We start from the raw sequence: 18,596 nt of genomic DNA on the forward strand, positions 1-18,596 counted from the left end.
GGTATTTCATTGCATGAAATACATCAGAATTTGATTTTCCATTCTCTGATTAATGGACTTTTGGTTCGTTTCCAGTTTGGGGCTATCATGACTAAAGCTGCCATGCAAGTTCTTGTGTGTGTCTTTTTGGAACATGAACTAATTTCTCATTATTCCTTATTTTCCTATGAAAATAAAAGGTCCTCAGGTCAGAATGCCCACCCTTTCTCACTGTACACAGTTAGATCCTTCAGCCTCCTGTTCTTGCCTCCTTACCTGAAGGCTGAGTGAAGAGACAGCTCCTTTATACCAATCCTGCCTCCAGCCACCCGGGTGCACTTAACCAACTGTCCTCTTACTTGTCCCTCTAATGCTTTCTCTCTATGAGGCTATTCCATCAACTCACCTCCATTTGAAATGAAAACCAAAACAATACAATACCAAAAAAACCACCCCCCCTTGAATCTATGTTACACTCCAGCTACGATCCTGTATCTCTCCTGCTCCTCAGAGTCAAGTCTTGAGAGTGCAGTCCCTACTTCCTTCTCTTTTATTTACTTCTCATTTCACTGAAACCTGGCCTCAACCACCACACCCCTCTGAAATTGCTTGGTCCCAGGTCAACGTCGACCACCTTTGCCAAAGCCAAGCTTCACTTTTCTGTCCTTCCCTTACGTATTTTGAACTCTCTGCTGGGTCAGCCCACAGAGTTGGGTCCAAGTTCAAGGATGGGTGAAAATGCTGACTGGGACCTGGTTCAAGGTTGCTTTGAGTTTGGTTTACCTTCGAATCATCAACTAAATCACATGAAGGGTAGAAATGAGATGTTGATGCCAGTGGGTGGCTGATCCCCTTCACCTCCCAGGAGTCTCCCAAGACATGCCATGCTTTAAGGCACCTAGCAGCCCATGCAGCCTGAGAGACTCTCCAGGACAATGAATGGTGGCTCCCTGCTTTCTGTATCTGCGGCCACGTCAGCGCCCTACTTTACCTACCGCATGAGGCAATTTTGTGCCTCAGAAAGTCAGATTGCCTCACTCCTGGGCTCCAGGTTCTGCAGCTCTTGCAGTGCCTGCACTGAGACATCTCTCTTTCTGGGCACCTGTACTGTGGGCTCGAGGAGGTTTTATGATGTCTACCAAAACCTCCATGCCCAGCCTGTTCCACTTGGCACTGTTGTCTTAGTTTAGGTTCCAAGACAAAGACTCAGGTGCAGGGAGTTAATGTGGGAGGTGATTACAGGAAACACAGGGACTGGGGTAGGGGGAATGAGGCAGGGAAGGGAGAAAGGTCAACAGAGTGGGTCACCACAGTGGGCAAGTTGGCCTTGATCCCTTTGGGCGTCCTCTGAGAACCTGTGTGGGATGCAGCACAGAACTGGGAAGCTACTGAGGCATTTACCTGACAGCTCCTGCCTCTTCCTCCACCACCCCAGGCTGAGGGATGCTTCTCGGGGCCTTTGCTCCTTACCTTCCAAATTGTGCCTGCACTGGGCTCAGCAATGCCCTGTGAGGCCAGAAAATCTCCAGGACACAGAGAGAGACACAAGCACTCAAGGCAGAGGCTGTTGGCGTGCACAGGAACAGCCAAACAGCCGCAGGTGGCCTCAGAGGTGGGCTGAAGGGGTAAGGGGCAGGTGTCCACAGTGTGGGTTTGCCTCTGTCTCTCCCTCTCTCCTTGAAAGTCTTTCCTCCCTCAGCCTCTGCAAAACATTCACTCCTGGTTTCCTGCTTGCCTTTCTGGGTATTTCTTCTCAGCATACTTCCAGAGTCCCCTCTTCCCACCAACTTCCTGCCTAAAAGCCAAACTGGCACCCACCTGCAGCCCTTCTAGCCCGCTCGCTCTGCCCTGCCCTGCCTCCCAAGGGACCTTGCCTGCAGCCACCTCTACTTCTTTGCTGGTGACTCCTACATCCAAGTCTTAGCACAGATCTCCCGGTTGCAATCGAAACCCTCACATCTGATTTGTCCCCGTGACATCTCTGTTTTTAGACATTTCACGGGCTCCTCAACATGCCCAAGGCTGAACTCAGCAACTGCTACATCAGTGCCCAGCAAACCTGCTCCTCCTCTGTATTTCTTGTCTCCACGGATGGTACCACCATCCCTTCAAGCTCCCAAGCCTGAAACTCGAAACCCATCTGTGGCAGACACTGTTGATCAGCTGACCTGGCCCTCATTTCTGATAATGAACTACACCATGGAACCAGGGGCCGACAGTTTAGGCTAATGACCTCTAAGCAGATGTTTGCTGTGGCTTCCTGGGAAAGCTTTTGTTTCCCTGATATAGATGCTGTTCCTTCTTCTTCCTGCTTCCTGCTTCCTGCTGGAATATAGACACGAAGGCAAGAGTAGTAGCAGCTATCTTGTAACCATGAGGGGAAGGGCCAAGAGAATCACGGAGACTAAGGTGTTGATATTCTTGGACTGATATTTGCCTACCTCTTCTCTTCTTGTGTGAACAAAATACATCTTATTTGTTTAAGCCACTGTAGTCAGATTTTTAGATTCACGTAGCAGGTAGGGGATGCACTGCTTGGATTTCCCCCTTTAAGATGGAGGCACTCATTTCCTCATCTGTTGAGAGTGCTGAATGCTGGATGTCACTACGTCCAAAATATTTCCTAATTTCCACAATTTCTTCCAAGATTCCACAGCCTGCTTAGCCTTCCCTCTTCCTGTGGTACACTTACTTATCTGACTCACTCACTGGGCTGTTTCTGAAGAACAAGACCATGCCTTTTGTGACTTTGTCCCTCTGGTACTTGACACAAGAGTTGGCACATAGTCTGCTCCTGTGTTTCATGTTTTGTGATCATTCACGCTCCAGGGTGCTTTTCTCTGAATATGTCTAGTCTGTGAATGACTTTTTCAGAACTGAGCAGAATGTGCCAGAAGTGATCTTGACAAGAGTGGGACAAAGTGGGACCATCACTTCCCTTTTCATGGAAATTTACATTTGACTATAGCCTGGGACAGGATTCATTTTTTTTTTTCCTCCAGCTACCATCTCCCACTCTTTCCTCACACTGAACTTACTGTCTGTTACGATTTCTTTTTCATCCAAGGTGTTGCAAAGCCACATTTCTCACGTCCTATACCTGGGTTTCTGCTTCCTGGATCGAGGCTAGAACTCGGTATTTTTTCCTATTAAATGGCACCATTCCCACCAGTCTTGACTGCCAATTCTAATTATACTAGAACAGAACATGACTTTTACATTTTTATGTAAATATTTTAATGTAATTTACTATGATTTCTGCAAATGACCGCAACACCTTTATGGAAGAGGATTTGGAGGCATATAAATAAATAAATAAATAAATACCATTTTGACCAACTAACTCTCTTGCAACAACCTGTGGAGACATCACTGGAATCCAAGTGGATGGATTATCCAGTCTTTTAAATACCCTACCAGCTTGGGGGCAACCAGGAATCTGATAGGTATGTGTCTTACGTTGATCCATCTGCTCCATGCATGAAAATGTTGAATAGGGCTGAAGTAAGAGCCCCAGAGGGGAGTCTGAAAGTGTATCACCTACTTTGGATTTTAGGAGATTTCACTCCTAGGAGATTTCACCGCCACCTGTTCCCGTAGGGCTGACAGTAAGTGAGGGCAAGAGAGGGTCAGACGGGGGCCTAGAAAAGCCCTTACGTCAAATCCGACTCGTTTCTTTCTGGATTACCTGCTCTTTAACACGCTCAGTAGCTCTTCTCCTCTCCGCTAGCGCAGAAAATGGAGAGCAGGCGGGGTCGGGGCTGAGACCTGGGCTGATCCGGGCCGTGGAGCACTGCCGCCACCCCGGCTCCACAGGCGTGCTCCCTGCCAGCCGTGTCCTCTTGGTTATGATGCAGGATGCCCGGGCACACTTTTTATGGCCATGTGCTTTCTCTTTTCTTCCTGCATTAAAATTTTATCCACCACATGTCAGCTTGCTTATTAAGAAACTCCCAGGTGCTTCTTACTTGGGCTCCGCCTGCCCTCAGTTCCGGCCACCGCTGTTTTCTCATCTATCCCTTCACATGTGCTAAAATGCCTCGGTTGGGTCTCAGAAAACTAGCAGCAGGCAGAGCAAAAGGTCACAGCATGCAACATACCAGACTTTCCTGGGAGTGTGGGTGGCACCCACTTACCCCATCGCTTCTCTTTCCACCCCTCCCCCCGCCCCGGACAAATTGAGCTGTCCCCTGCCTGTGTTCACTCCCAGTCTGTCCCCCACCCTAGCGGGCAAACCCGCCACTCCCCCTTCCAAATCCGCGACTGGACTGCCTCCCCACCCCTTTCCTTGTCTGAGATCAGAGCTTTTAACCTTTTCTATGCCATGGACCCCTGTGTCGCACTTCTCAAACTTTAGCGTAAATAGGGAATTACCCCAGGATTCATTAAAATGCAGATGCTGATTCAGTAGGTCTGGGCGGGCCCGAGATTTGCATTTCTAACGAGCTCCCAGGTGATGCAGCTGGTCCATGGACTACACTTTGAGTAGCAGGGTCTCAGAGGCTTTCAAACTTGGAGGGGGGCAAGGGGCTGCCCGCATCCCCCTCCCCCAACCCTCTCCCCAAGCGCCAGGGAAAATCTGTGGCCACATCTGATGCATAAACAGACTCCGGCAGCGCAGAGCATCACAGGTGCGCGTCCTGGCGGCCCCAGCCCCGCCGCAATTCATCAGCTCCTAACAAATGCTTCTTTATAATCAGGAAATAGGAGCCGGCTCTCTCCGAGCGGGGAGCGCTGCCTGCACTCCTCCCACCTTTCCGGGCCGCTGCGCAAGGGGCGGACTTCAGGCGGGGCGGCTTCATAAACCAGAAAAAAAGAGACGAAACAATTAAACCTAGCGAGCCGGGATTGCTCCGAGGAACAGGATTTCAAAGGCAGCGGAGTCTGGCTGGTTTCCAGGCAGTGGGATCAGCCAAAGGGCGCAGGCCTCCCTCCCTCAGCGTGACAGGTGCGCCCGGGGCAGGCGCTGGGCTCCCAGCTTACCCTTTGCCCTTCGCGCCGCCAGCCCCCTCCCCCCTCCCCTAGTGAAGAATGACTCAGGTTGGTAGGGGGACTGACCCCTGCTATCCGCATGCGATAGGAAAACGCGGAGACAAGCCACACTCCTTGTAGTCCCGCCGTGGAGCTGTGCTCACTCCCAGACTCGTCTGAGAATAGATTTAGAATCACACCTTCAGAGATGTTCTAGAATCTGTCCTTTCCAACTGTGTACATCTTTTCCTCCCTCCCTTCTTTCCTCTGTGAGGTCCTTACCCTTTACCTAAACAGTTATTTTGCTCATTGAATCCAGTGCTGGACACTGGACAGACATTTACAAAGTCAAATAAAGAAATGCCATTTGGTCCCAATCTCCAGCTTCATACCACAACATTAAACGTGTAAATGATTTTAAAAAGAAAGAAAATTATTTTAGAGCAGTGTACTCCAAGTGTGGCCCTGGGACTAGTAGCGACAGTGTTGTCTGGGGACTGGTTAGAAATGGGGAGATTCTCTGGCCCCAGCTCAGACCTCCAGACTCAGACACTCTGGGGGGTGGGACATGGCACTTTGTTTTAGGGAGCCCTCCAGGCTGAAGTCTGTGTCATGTACAGGGCAGGGAGCTGGAGAGCAAAGGGAAATTAACATGCTCTGACTCTTCCAATGGGGGAAGGGTGGACATTGGTCTAGAATAGGCAATAAAGTTCTGGCTGTACATGGTTCAGACAAGTTTCGGCCCACTGCAAGTGGCAGAGGCTGCAGTGAGGCCAGTTGCTTTGTCCGAGAGAGGTTCCTAGTGCTCTATTGTGTAACCCACCTTCCCAAAGTAACTGCCAGGTAACGGGATTGTCTGCTTCATGCTAATAAGCTGCCTCGACTCTTCTAACATGCCGAACATGATAAGAGCATGGAGGGATGAAATATCTGGAGTAGTTAAGTAATCAAGGCAGGAATAATTAGGTAGACTAAACCCCAACAGAAATAATCCATCTTTTGGAAAGAAATGACATTTTGAAAAATTTAGAAATCTTCATCAAGCTATTATGCCGCCGAAATATATAAGCACTTTGCATTATGTTTTCTTTCCGGCAACATGCAACACATGTGAGAGTAATTAAGGGATTTCACTCTGTCCTGAGCACTTCATCTCAATGATGGCTGCGCTGGACACTGGGGACTAATATAAATAACTCATCAATTATCTTTCCTAAATAAATTGTCTATCGGTTTAAAGAGCATATTATTTTGTAGCCAGGTACTTCAAAGAGTTTTGCTAGATGTTACAAGCCTTTAGGATGTTTTCATTGTCACATGAGCAGAGGAAGCAATACAGGTCCCCTTTCAAAAGTTTCCATGGACCATAAGGGTTCCTTCTCTTCCCTGCCTGTCTTCCTACTTCATCAGTTGATATTTGTGATTAACCTGTTCTGTGAAATATGGGAGCTCTTACCCTGGAATGCAGGAGAAGATTTTAGCAGATTATATCCTCCTGTGAAAAATGGCCTTTGTCATCAGTGACTCGGAGAGGACACTGTGGTGTGCTCAGATATATGGATTAGCAAGGGGCACCGTGGTGTGAGATAAGACACAGTGCTGGGCTGGGCTCTGGGAGTCCAGCGGTGTGCCCTTGAACAAAGCGGGTAAGAGTTGTGAGCCTCGGTTTCCTCATCTGTATAGCAAGTGTGTGTGGGGGGAGGTCAGCTCAAAGTCCTTTCGGTGCCTTTCACCCTTGATTGTATGAGGCTGAATGAATTCCAGGCACTCGAAATCTCCCTAAAATGGCCCCAAAGGAGAAATTGCAGGAACACGGTGATGTGCTTCTGCCAGGACGGCCGATGTGACGATGCCAGGAGCAGGCATTTCTGTGTCTATTGTGACACCCCCACCCACCGTCTTTTAAAAGTTCCACTGTAGCTTTTCTTGGCTCACGCCTCCCTCTTCCTGCCACCAGTTTGAAATCGCTGCACGAAGATCTACCTGGCTTTAGGAAGCCACCGTGCCTCGTAGCACATTTATTCCCAGTGAACGCTTGAAACAACTGGAGCGCAGAGTTTAAATGACTTCCCAGAAGCTGCTGGAGGAATGTGGAGTGGGACAAGCGAGGGGAACATGGACCTGGATTCTGCACTTTGGGAAGCCACCTGCTGACTACAGTCAGCTGCCTGTCGCCCCCCAACTCCCCGCAGCTCTTGGGGGGTAACCCTGGAAGTCAGAGATTCTCCTCCCCAGGTGCCTTTTCCTGGCTGGGCTCTCCCTGGTGACAGGGTGGAGGCATCTTGCTAAATCCCACAGCAGCCGTCCACAAGTCTGGCAATTTTCACAAGAGACCTACTGGTCTCAGCCCACTTTTCAGCAAGATTTAATAGCACAAGACTGTTGTGAGCCCTCAAACTACCGGGAAGAGAAGTGTTTGCAAATCTGTGGTTTGGAGAAAGCTGCGCTCAAAACAACAATTCAGATCTTAATTTACAGCCCGCAGATTTGCAGGGAAGAGGATTTCTGGTAAGATGGCAATTAATGGGGCTTTTTTCCAAAGCCTGGTTCATTTCCTGCCTTTTAACTCCTTTGCTGCTGTCTCTCCGAGCCACTGGCAAAATCATTGCACAAATGGCAAAATCATTGCACAAATGAATGAGGCCATTCATTCATTCAACAAACATATACAAAACAAAGACCACGTACAGGCATTGTACTAGGTGCTGGGAATGCCGAATGAATAGACTTTGGTCCCTATCCTTGAGGAATGGTGAGCCTGTTGGGGAGAGATGGGCATTATCAACACAGGTCCATGCTATATAGCATGACAGGGGCTACAAAAGAGGCAGGGAGGGGAGTTTCGGCCGCAAACCTGTAGTTCAAGGACCAAATCCTAGCACTAAGACTGGCTTTCCTTGGCCTGCAGAGCATTAAAAAATATGTATTTAGTGTTTAAACAATGAAAGATCTTACAAAAATAAGTCATGATTCTTGGCTTCTCTTGAAACATTTGAAGATCAGGAAATTCTGGGCCCGCATTTTGAGATGACAGTAATGCAACTGATCCCAAGTAGTGGCTGCCCCCTTTAGATGGGACTCGTGCTGTCCAGCTGGACACAATGACCAGGACACCCACAGTTGTGCCTGTGGACCCTTTCTCACCAGCTGTAGGCATTTGAGGTTGCAGCTCTTGGACTTGAGAACAGTAGAAGGGTAGACATGGGAATGGTTACTTTGCTGGGTGGATGAATTGGGTGTCCTCGTGTTCCTGTCAGGGCAAGTGAGCGAGATATGGCCGCAGCTCCTCTGTGATCTGGTCTCTTTTTTCTGTTTATAGTAGCAGCTCCTGGGCACCCTAAGCTGCTTCCTCATACAACTAGCACTTAGGGGAATGGGCCCTGCTGTTTTATGCCTCTGGGCTGTGATGTCCACTCCGGTAACTTCTAGCCATATGTGCATATTTCGATTTAAATTAAAACAAATTGAAATGAAATAAAATTAAAAATTTCATTTTCAGTTGCGCTAGCCACATTTCAAGTGCTTAATAGTTAGTGACTTCCAATTTGGATGGTGCAGATATAACACATTTGTATCATCATAGAAAGTTCCAGTGGACAGCACTGCCCTGGAGTTTTGTTTAAATCGCTGCTTTCTCTCCTTCGGATGAAATCTAACACCTGGCCTTTGAGCAACTGTCCTTCTTTTAAGAGACGGTGCAAGCGTCCAGTCTTCTTGGATGTCTCTGGAGACGTTTCCTTCTGGGTGGACTTGTCCACACTCACCTCTCTGTCCCTAATGTTTCCCCTTTACACAGCATCACAGCACAAAGCACACCTAATTTTTATATCTGCCAGCTTCTTGTAGGTGGGGACTGTGTCATTCATGGCTGGTTTGTACCAGAATTTAGCTCAGAGGTAGCTCCATCGGCACATGATAGATGCTCAATAAATGTTTGGGGAATGCATGAACAAGGGGGTGGCATTCCAGGCAGAGAGAAGGGTACGGTATTGTGGCTAGGCCCTAGACTACAGGAGTGAGAGGTAGAGGAGCTGGAGGGGGGAGATGGGACAGCTCATCGATGATTGGTCTAGTGCACAAGAGCTTGGGGGCAGGGTTGTTGGGACTTAGACTCAGCCGCCCCTGAAGGAACACATGATGTCCCAGACCTGTCAGCGAGGCGAGGATGCCAGAGAACTCTTTTTACAAGCTCAGCCTCGGGTAGCACGCACATTCACAGCAATTTCCAGCTCGAGCGAGCTGTTACTGCAAACCTCTAAGAAGTCAGTGTCTCGCAACATTGAGCAATGAGCAGCCAGCCTTGTGGGGATGAACTCGGAGTCCTTGTTTATCAACTCGTCTTTTTTTTCCCCTTCGCTTCTCTGTTTCCTAGTCTGTCTCATGGGCTCATTCCTGCCAAGCCATTGACCCTCACTCCCCAGCAAACACAGGTAATTTATACCACCTGTGTTTACACCTCAAGGTATCTGGGCTTTTCAGGCTAAAGAATCGTGAGAGATTGCACTGAACAGAAACATCTATTAAAAATAGAAATTCATAATTAAAAATGAGGAGCAACGGCAGGATGTGCTCCTGTAACTCTGTTTCATGTGAACAGGGAGTGACTTATTTTCTTTGTGGGAAGGAATCCCAGTGTTAGGTCCTAGAACTGCTGTCAGAGAAGGGAGATGTCAATGGTGGCTGTGATATAAAGCTAGAGAACTTGAAAGGTGGGTGGGTCGGGGAGAGCTCCGTGTGCTTGGGCATACTTTGGGACTTTTCATCTTGAAACTGCGATTTTCTCAAATTTGGCTAGAGATAAAAAGTAATAGGCATTTCTGTTAAAACGCAATATATGTTGTCTTCGATTGGGTTCCCTGGAAATAGACTTCGAGATTGAGATATGTATGCTTGAAGGTTTTTTTTTTTTTATTAAAACGGCTTTATCGAAATATGATTTACATACTATTAAATTCATCTGTTTTAAGCATACAGTTCAAAGATTTTTAGTGAATTTGCTGAGTCGTGCAACTATTACTACATTCCAACTTTAGAACATTTCCATTACTCCGAGAAGATCCCTCGTGCCTGTTAGCAGTCGCTGCCCATTTCTACCCTCAGCTCAAGGCAAACATTAATCTACTTTTTGTCTCTATAGATTTGCCGTTTCTGGATGTTTCATGTAAATGGAATTATACAGTATGTGGTCTTTGTGGCTGGCTTCTTTTACTAGGCATGATGTTTTCAAGCTTCATCCACATCCTAGTCGTATGTATTAGTACTCGTGCCTTTTTATTGCTGAATAATATTCCAGTATGTGAATACATCACATTTTGTTTATCCATTCATCTGTTGTTGGATGTTTGGGTTGCTTCCACTTTTTGGCTATTGTGAATCATATTGCTGTGAACAGTCATGGACAAGTCTTTGTGTAGATGTATGTTTTCATTCTTCTCGGAATATATATACCTGGATGTGGAATTGCTGGGTCATATGATAAATTTATATTTAGCTTTTAAAGAAACTGCCAATTGTTTTTCAAAGTGGCTGCACCATTTTGCACTCCTACTAGCAGCGTATGAGGGTTCCAATTTCTCCACAACCTCACTAACACTTTTTGATGCTAGCCTTCATGGTGGGTATGAAGTGGTATCTTATTGTGGTTTCAATTTGCATTTCTCTGGTGACTAAATGATGTGGAGCATCTTTTCATGTGCTTATTGGCCATTCATATATTTCTTTGATGACATGGTTATTCAAATTTTTGGCCTACCTTTAAAAATTGGGTTGTCTTATTATTGAACTTTAAGGTTTTTTTTTTTCAAATATATATTCTGGATACAAGACCTCTATCAGATATATGATGTGCAAATATTTTTACCCAGTCTGCGACTTGTCTTTTCCTTTTCTTAATGGTGACTTTTCAAGTACAAAAGTTTTAAAATTTGATATAGTCCAATTTATTAGTTTTTTATTTTATGGATTGTACCTTGGTGTCATAAGTAAGAACTCTTTGCTTAATCCGAGGTCACAATTTTTTTCTCATGTTTTCTACTAAAATTTTTATAGTTTTAGCTCTTCCATTTAGATCTATGATGCATTTTGAGTTAATTTTTGTGTATGGTGAGAGGTAAGGATAGAAATTCATCTTTTTGCATGTGGATATCCAGCAGTCCTGGAATCATTTATTGAAAAAAATATCCTTTCCCATTGAACAGTCTTGGCATCTTTGTTGAAAATTAATTGACTATAAGTGTAAGGGTCTCTTTCTAGACTCTAAAATCTGTTGCATTGATCCATATGTCTACCCTTATGCTAGTACCTACCACACTGACTGGATTACTGTAGTTGTGTAGTATGCTTTAAATCAGGAAGTATAAATCCTCCAACTTTGTTCCTCTTTTCAAAATTGTTTTGGCCATTCTGGTTCCATTGCATCTTCATAGAGTATTAGGATCAGCGTGTCAATTTCTGTGTGCAGGAGGTTTGTTTGGAGTATCTCACGAGGTGTGCCTGTAAGGGGATGTGGAAGGCAGGCCGGGGAGCATGACCACAAAACAGTTACAATAGAGGCCTCAGCAGATACGGCGAGCTCTGGAGCTGGGATGGCTCTTCAGACTTGTCCCAAATTGAGGTGAGGGGGCTGGGCCTTTGTATCTCTGTATCAGCTTAGGGATGGCTGAGGGCTGTCTCCTGGGAGGGTTGAATAAACTTGGGCAGGGAAGTTTCTTGTGGCCGAGGACAATGTCCAGTGAAGGACTCAGCTGTGAGTGACCAACAGTTGATATTCCAGCTGCTGGAGGATGGGTACATTGGCCCAGGCATGGGACTCTGTCCCCTTGTGTTGCTGAGATCCACTTGCTTCTTAGGTCAGTTTGCTCCATTTGTGAAGGCTTTCTCCAGGATTCTTAATGTTCTTATTTCCTGGGAAACTTACAAAAGCAGAGGTAGTTGATTGTGTGGCCATAACTGATATTCACCATCCCCCTGCCCCTGCCATCCATTCTACATTCCCCTCTCCCTCAGCTGGCACCTCCACTGGTCTAGGCAGCTTTCCTGGCAGGTGAGCCAGACTGTCATTGCCTATGGGTCTGAGCCTGTAGTTAGCATGCCCTTCTCCTATGGCTATGACTGCCTTAGTCATCCATTTACCATTCTAACCAGATGTGGAAGCACTAAGATGAGATCGTACCAGAGGGGACTTAATCACTGGATGGATACAATTTTAATCAACCCCAAGAATCTCAGACATGATGACGCTGGTACTTCTGCATGCTCGGGCCCTCTGCTGTCAGCATTGCCCCAGCGCTGAACTGGACCTTGCCAATCTCTCCGGCCAGCTTCTGTTTTCATTTGTGAGACAGACTTGAGACAGGAGATCCCAATGTGTGGGGAACTGCAGCCAGCTATGTCCAATAGGAACTCATAAGGAGATCACACAGAATCCAGAACAATCTCCACCAGACCCAGAAAGGCAGCCCTCTGTGGTCACTCAAGTTCAAATCAAATTAACTAACAACCACAACCCAAATCTTACTATTATTTGTTAATTTTCGAATTAGTCAACGGGGTTTTAATGGGTGGCGTGGTAAGGGTAAAGTTCTGTCCTAGGCCTTAGGTGAAAAACAAAGATCCCCCCCAAAGCATACTCCCTGCTCTTGAGGGTTATAGTTTGGCAAATTATGGTCTGCAAGACAAATCTGTCCGATAGTGGCAACAGAGACCATATGGCCTTAGTAGGCTGAAAATATTTACCATCGGTCCTCTACAGGATAAATTCGCCAATTTCTGGTTTAGGAGACTGGGTGTGCAATTACCATAGTCAGACACTAGCTGCTGTAACAAATCCAAAAGCTCAGTGGCTTAACACCATGAAGGATTCCTTCTTGTTCACGTCACCATCAAAAGCAGGTGGGGCTCTGCTCCAGGCAGTCATTTGGGGACCCATTGTAGTAGAGGCTATGACATCCTTTCTCAGTTCCCCTTTATCAGGCTGGGGCCCCCATCCCGCAGCTGCTGTAAATGCTAATCGCTCACAGCTGCACCACGATCTGGATATTTGTCCTGAGTTGTCAGGCAGCCACTCCACCCAGAAATGCTTGAGAACATAGGTCATAGGTAGTCCTGGGGGCAGCCCCTAGGCGATGGTTGACTGGGACAGGGCTACAAATACCTGACTTGTTGTCCTCAGGTGGATACAACCCAGTGGAGCCACTCGTGCTCCAGAGCTCTCCTAGGGATCAAAGGCTAAACTTTATGTCCAACTACCTGTTTGCTTATGTTCCTCCCTTGCCTTGTCCTGCTTCTCTCACTCCTTTGCGGGTTCCCCTGGGAACATTCTGTCACTAAATCCCTTGGATGGGACTCCTTCTCAAGCTCTGCTTTTAGGGAGCCTGACCTAGCACGTCAGGCTCCTATCATATTGTGGTTCTGCCATCTTCAACATATCCCTTCAAGGACACCCTGGTGTATCATCTAGCTAGCAGACAGGAGGGAGGGAGGGAGAGAAGGAGAGAGGCAGAGACAGAGAATGGAGAAGGCACTCTCACTCTTAACTCTCTAATCTCTTTGCTCACATTTGATTGGTGAAAACTGGTCTCTCATTAGGATAAAAGGGGGCTTTGAAACTAGTTTAACTGTGTGCCCAAGAAGAGGAAACAGTTTTGGTGAGCATCTGCCAGTCTCTGCCCCAAGGCATATGTCTTAAATAATTTCAGAATAAATTCTCAGATCAAGACGACCCGGTAAGAGCAGGTCACGGGACAGAACATGATTACTTTCTCGATGAGTGGAGTTAGCTGCTGAGGCTCCCACTCCCTCCGAGCATTCCTTTCCATGTTGGTCTTCCCAACTCTTCTTTCAGTGACCACGACAGAATCATCCCCCCAGCACTGAGCTCAATGAGTGGGACATAGGAGGAACTGAATAAATGTTTGGTTAAAAAAAATCACTGTTGGTTGGGGCAGTCCAGTGGAGGAGATGGAATTCTCATTGACCTTGGAATGGAGGAGCAAATTTGCAGAGGTGTGGAGGGTGGGTGGAGGGCGTCATCCCAAGCAGGGAGAATAATGGCAGGGGAAAGAGCTGATTTCCCGACATTGGCTCCCTAAGTAACAAGAGCCTTCAGGGAGCAAATCTCCTCTTTCTTGGCCCACACATTCTTTCCCTGATGGGCTGCGGCCATATCTCCACAAACTGCGAATAAACAGCTCCCTCTGCTCCCACTGACATAGCTGCCTTGTCTGTTAGCAACCGCAAATGTTCTGATTCAACTAAAGTTTATCTCCTCTCTCCATCTCCCTCTTAAGGTTGTCTTGGTGGCTTCTCTCCCCAGTGCTGCCCTCTGCATTCTTAGTCTGTTTTGGTCTCCCTGACAGCTCATTAGTCTCTGAGTCTGGATGTTTCTTGGCTTGATAATCAGCGGCCCCCTTGGCTGGGGGCCTGCCTGGATCTCATTAGCAGCTGCAGTCCTTGTGGAGATCACAGGGAACCCCCAAAGAAGTCATATTTGTAAGTATCTGCTGGAAGAATAACAACAGGATTGAACAGAAGTGAACGGAACACAGTAATTAAAAACATCGCCTGGTCACCAGTGGTAGCTTGCCCTTAATGAAACACATTACGACAAGATTGAAAGGAAACGTGGGTTTGCATTGAGAGCTGCTGGAGGGATGTCTAGGGGCCGTGTTGTTTCTTAATGCAAACCAGGCACTTTGGGGTTAAATCTGGCATTATCTTCTTCAGGATCTCGTACTTAATTTTCTTAAAACCTCTGTAAACATTGTCTTATTTGTCATGACAACTTGTCATACCATTCTTGATGTCCGGCACCATGATTTGCACGTTGGGGACCAGCCCACATTTGCCTAACTATTGGCAAAATGTTTTGAATGCCATTTTTGAAATTCCTGGTGAAACAGCGCCCGCAGCCCTGGAGATGTCTCTTCTGGATATTCTTAGAAACAGAACAATGAACAAGGACACTTGGAAGGAAAAGGGCAGCTGTCCCTGATTGCCAAGTGAAATATAACTTTGTTATTGAAGTCTCCTGCTCTGCCTTTGGAAAAGCTGGGATTACATGTTCTTTTCTCCAGTGTATTAAAAAAAAAAAAAAAGTAAGACATTGACTTCAAATTAATCCGCAGAACTTTGAACTAAAATGAGGTTTCTTTCTTGGATACCAGACCAGAAAACAACACAGTAGGCTGCCACGAACCAAAGCAGGGGACAGTAGAAGGGGTGCAACTATGGTGTGGAGGAGCTGTGGATGGTGACACTCTCCCATTTCTCAAGTCTGGGTTCCTCCACTGGCCACTATGTGGTCCGCCAGATGTGGCTCATTCTCCAGGATGCCCTGTGGGACCCATACCTGGCACCTCGCAGTAATTGCATCTCTCCGAGTGCCCGAGGAAGATTCGGATGCAGGCGCTCTCATGTGGCCTCACCTATAGCCGACTTCCAGCTATGGGTCATGGATAAAGACTGAGCTAAAGGGCCAGCTTGCTGTCATTTTGAACAGACCTGTCTGCCTGAGAGGGTTTTGAGGAGAGCATGAGGGAGAAAGAAGACTCTGGAAAGTTGCATGGTCATAGCTTATAATGTACTGCTCGCTGTTCCCACCCAAGCTCGGAGCTGGTCGTGCAAGGCTTGTTCTGGGGCCATTTGCTTGATGGGTATCCTATGGAGTAGCCTAGAGGTGGTGCTTGCATATCCTAAAGAAAGACCCCAGGAAATCACCATCCATGGACCTTGATTCCCCACCCCCCTTGAACCCCACCCCCCCAAATCCATGGGTGAGCCTCTGTCTTTTGTTGGTCAAGGCAGTGAACTATGGGACTCCACAGGCTGGGGCGTGTGCATGGTCAGTGCCACCCTTGCCAGGGACACTCTACAGTTGGACAACCCCCTCTGGCCTTGTTCAGCTCTCTGTGCATCTCCTGCCAGCCCTCTTTCTCCCCAACGATGCCTGTGCCCATCACCCCCGCTCTAATGGAATGAATACATAAGGGGACAGGAGTCAGTGGGGATTCCGAAGGCTGGCAGAATGAGGGCTGTGCCAACCAGCCATGTAGGCAAGGGAGCTTCGTATCACATGCCTTCATTCCTTCCCTTCCAGCCTCTCTTCTCTCACCCAGTGGCAAGGCGGCAACATTCTTAATGATAATTTTTTAAAAGTGCCAGGCCTCTGCTCATTTGCAAATCATTGCATTTAATTTGCATAGCAGATCCAGGAGGCCCTAATTCTGCATATGGAAAATGGAATACGGTATAAATAAGATAAATGGATTAGGTCAGCTGACTGCAACTGTAGCCACGGCCGACCCATGGGCCCCGGCGCACATGAACTACAGAGGAGGTTTGTCAATCAGGCAATTTATTCCGATCCTGGAAGCGGAGAAGCAGGACGTGTGCACACGCTCGCACACAGCCTCGCCGGCAGTCCCTGCTGGGAAATAGGCCATCGGGCAGTCCCTGCGGAGGGCTGCCATGGCCTCTAAGCCCTCAGAGGAGGGGAGGGGAAGCTCCTGGAGACAGACCACCTGCATTCAAGGACCCCCTGTCAGAAAGAAGGTTTTGCCTGCAGACCACGTGTGGTCAGTCGAAAGCCAGTCTCCTCGAACTTGCTGACTCAGTGACCAGCAGCTGAAAGGTTGCAGAGAACAGTTGCTGGAAGGCGGGGGTTGGGGGCTTTTCAGGACTTCCCGTCTGTCCTTGTCCTCAGAGGCCCTGCCATCCCGGGGCAGTCATCTAGGGCAGCCAGGCCTGGACAGCAGTATCTGGGGACACAGGAAGTCTCAGATCCTGCTCAGGGAGGGAAGCAAATTACCCTGGCAGCTGGCCACTCGCTCCTGTCCACCTCTCAGCCCCCTCCTCGGCCTGCCACATGAATCTCCGTGGCTGACCCCCACCCTTTCAGCACATGGACCATCCATCACGGCAGTGCCATCCAGGGCAGTAGCAGGTGGCTTGTCATTTTTGTCAGTGCAGCTCAGAAAGAGAGGCGTGGGCGATGGGGCTGCTTCAGTAGATAAATATGATATGATGTGGGCACCTTTTGCAATTAGTTAATGGGTTGGCTATGTGGGGTAGGCTTCTTTGGCCTTCTGTCTCGGGATTAATGACCTAAGATGACAGATGGAAACCTAAAATCGCTCAGGAAAAGAAAACAAGCCTGCGGTGGGAAAAGGGGTGGGAAGAATGGTCCAACTCCTGGGGGGCTGGGGCAGTGGTGGGGAGAGAAAAATGGCATTCAGTGAGGAGCTGGGGGTTCTGATCAAGGAAGAGTCCCAGAGATTGCTTTAGGGACTGGGACTTTACGAGGAACTGTAGACAGGTATGTGTGTATACGTGTGTATGTGTGGTGTGTCCGTACGGTGTGTATGTGATATATGTGTGTGTACAGTGTGTATGTGGTGTGTGTGTATGTGATGTATGTGTATGTGTGCTGTGTATGGACAGTACATGTGTGTGGTGTACACGTGTGGTGTATGGTACCTGTTTATGTATGCTGTGTCTGTGGTATGTGTTTATGTGAAGTGTGTATGTGTGTGTGTGTGTGTGTGTGTGTACGGTATATGTGGTTGTATTCGTTCAGTTCTGGGTTTGGACACACAGAGGCTAGACAGTCTCCCACTCCCTGCTGGCCTCGCTGTTTGCCCAGGGCCCCTTTCTGTCCCCAGGGCTACCTGTGGTGCCTGCCGCTACCAGGCTCCTGGGGCTTAGCCTGCCGCCCTCTCTCTGTGGTGGGTCACCCTCTTTCCCCTGCCAAGGCTCAGCTGCAGATGAGCCACGATCTTTCCTCTTTCTCCTTCTCTCTCCTACAAGGAACACCCAAGGAACCTTCTGGCGTCAGGGTTTCAAGGCCAATCACCGTGGGGCAAAAGATCAGTGGCAGGCAGCCTCTGTGTGGCAAAAGATGGAGCTATTCACGATCAGGAAAAAGATTGGGATGGTGCTGCTGACATAACACAAGCAGCCACTTTGGAAACCATCAAGGGTCTCTCAAGATTCTAGCAGCAACTGGGCTCCTTTGAAGCCAGGGTGACACAGGATGCCCTTGAGAAAGGTGTTTAAAATGCGGCCTCTGCCTTGTTGGGGTGAAGGCTGCCAAGTTGCCCAGAACACACTATCTTGTTCCAGGACAAAGGAGCTAGAATAACCTCCTGGCTATGCAGAACAGGGGATTAGATGATAGCGGGGTCTTCTGTGCCTTCCTGTCACTGCTCCTCTCCCAAAGGGCTGGCTTGCTGCCCTGGCTTGGACCAGCAGGACAGGCAGGGTGGGTGGATCTGGAGGCCTCCTAGCTGGAAGAGGGCCAATCTCAAACACATGTATCCTGAGATGCTCAATAATGGAAACCAAAGTGGTCCAACCTGGGCTTCATGATGGTGGCAGTGGTGGCAGGGAATTCTCTGAGTAGGTCAACTGAGGCCTGGAGACTCGAGGGCGCTTGTTCTGTCCTCTCACGCCCTGGAGCTAGAATGCCCACAGCTGCGCTGCAGGTGTGAGTTTGATGCTCCAGGGCCACACCCTAGATGCCCTGCATCCTAGCTTGGCAGGGGCTCATCAGCCTCCATCTCCTTCCACCCTGGAATAATGAGAAGACTGACCCCCTTGTGGATGGAGGAAGCATACCATTTTGTGGCGATAATTGTAAGAATCCCCAC

Source organism: Propithecus coquereli, unplaced genomic scaffold (assembly GCF_000956105.1).
Source record: "Propithecus coquereli isolate 6110/MARCELLA unplaced genomic scaffold, Pcoq_1.0 Scaffold173, whole genome shotgun sequence".
NCBI lineage: Eukaryota > Metazoa > Chordata > Mammalia > Primates > Indriidae > Propithecus > Propithecus coquereli.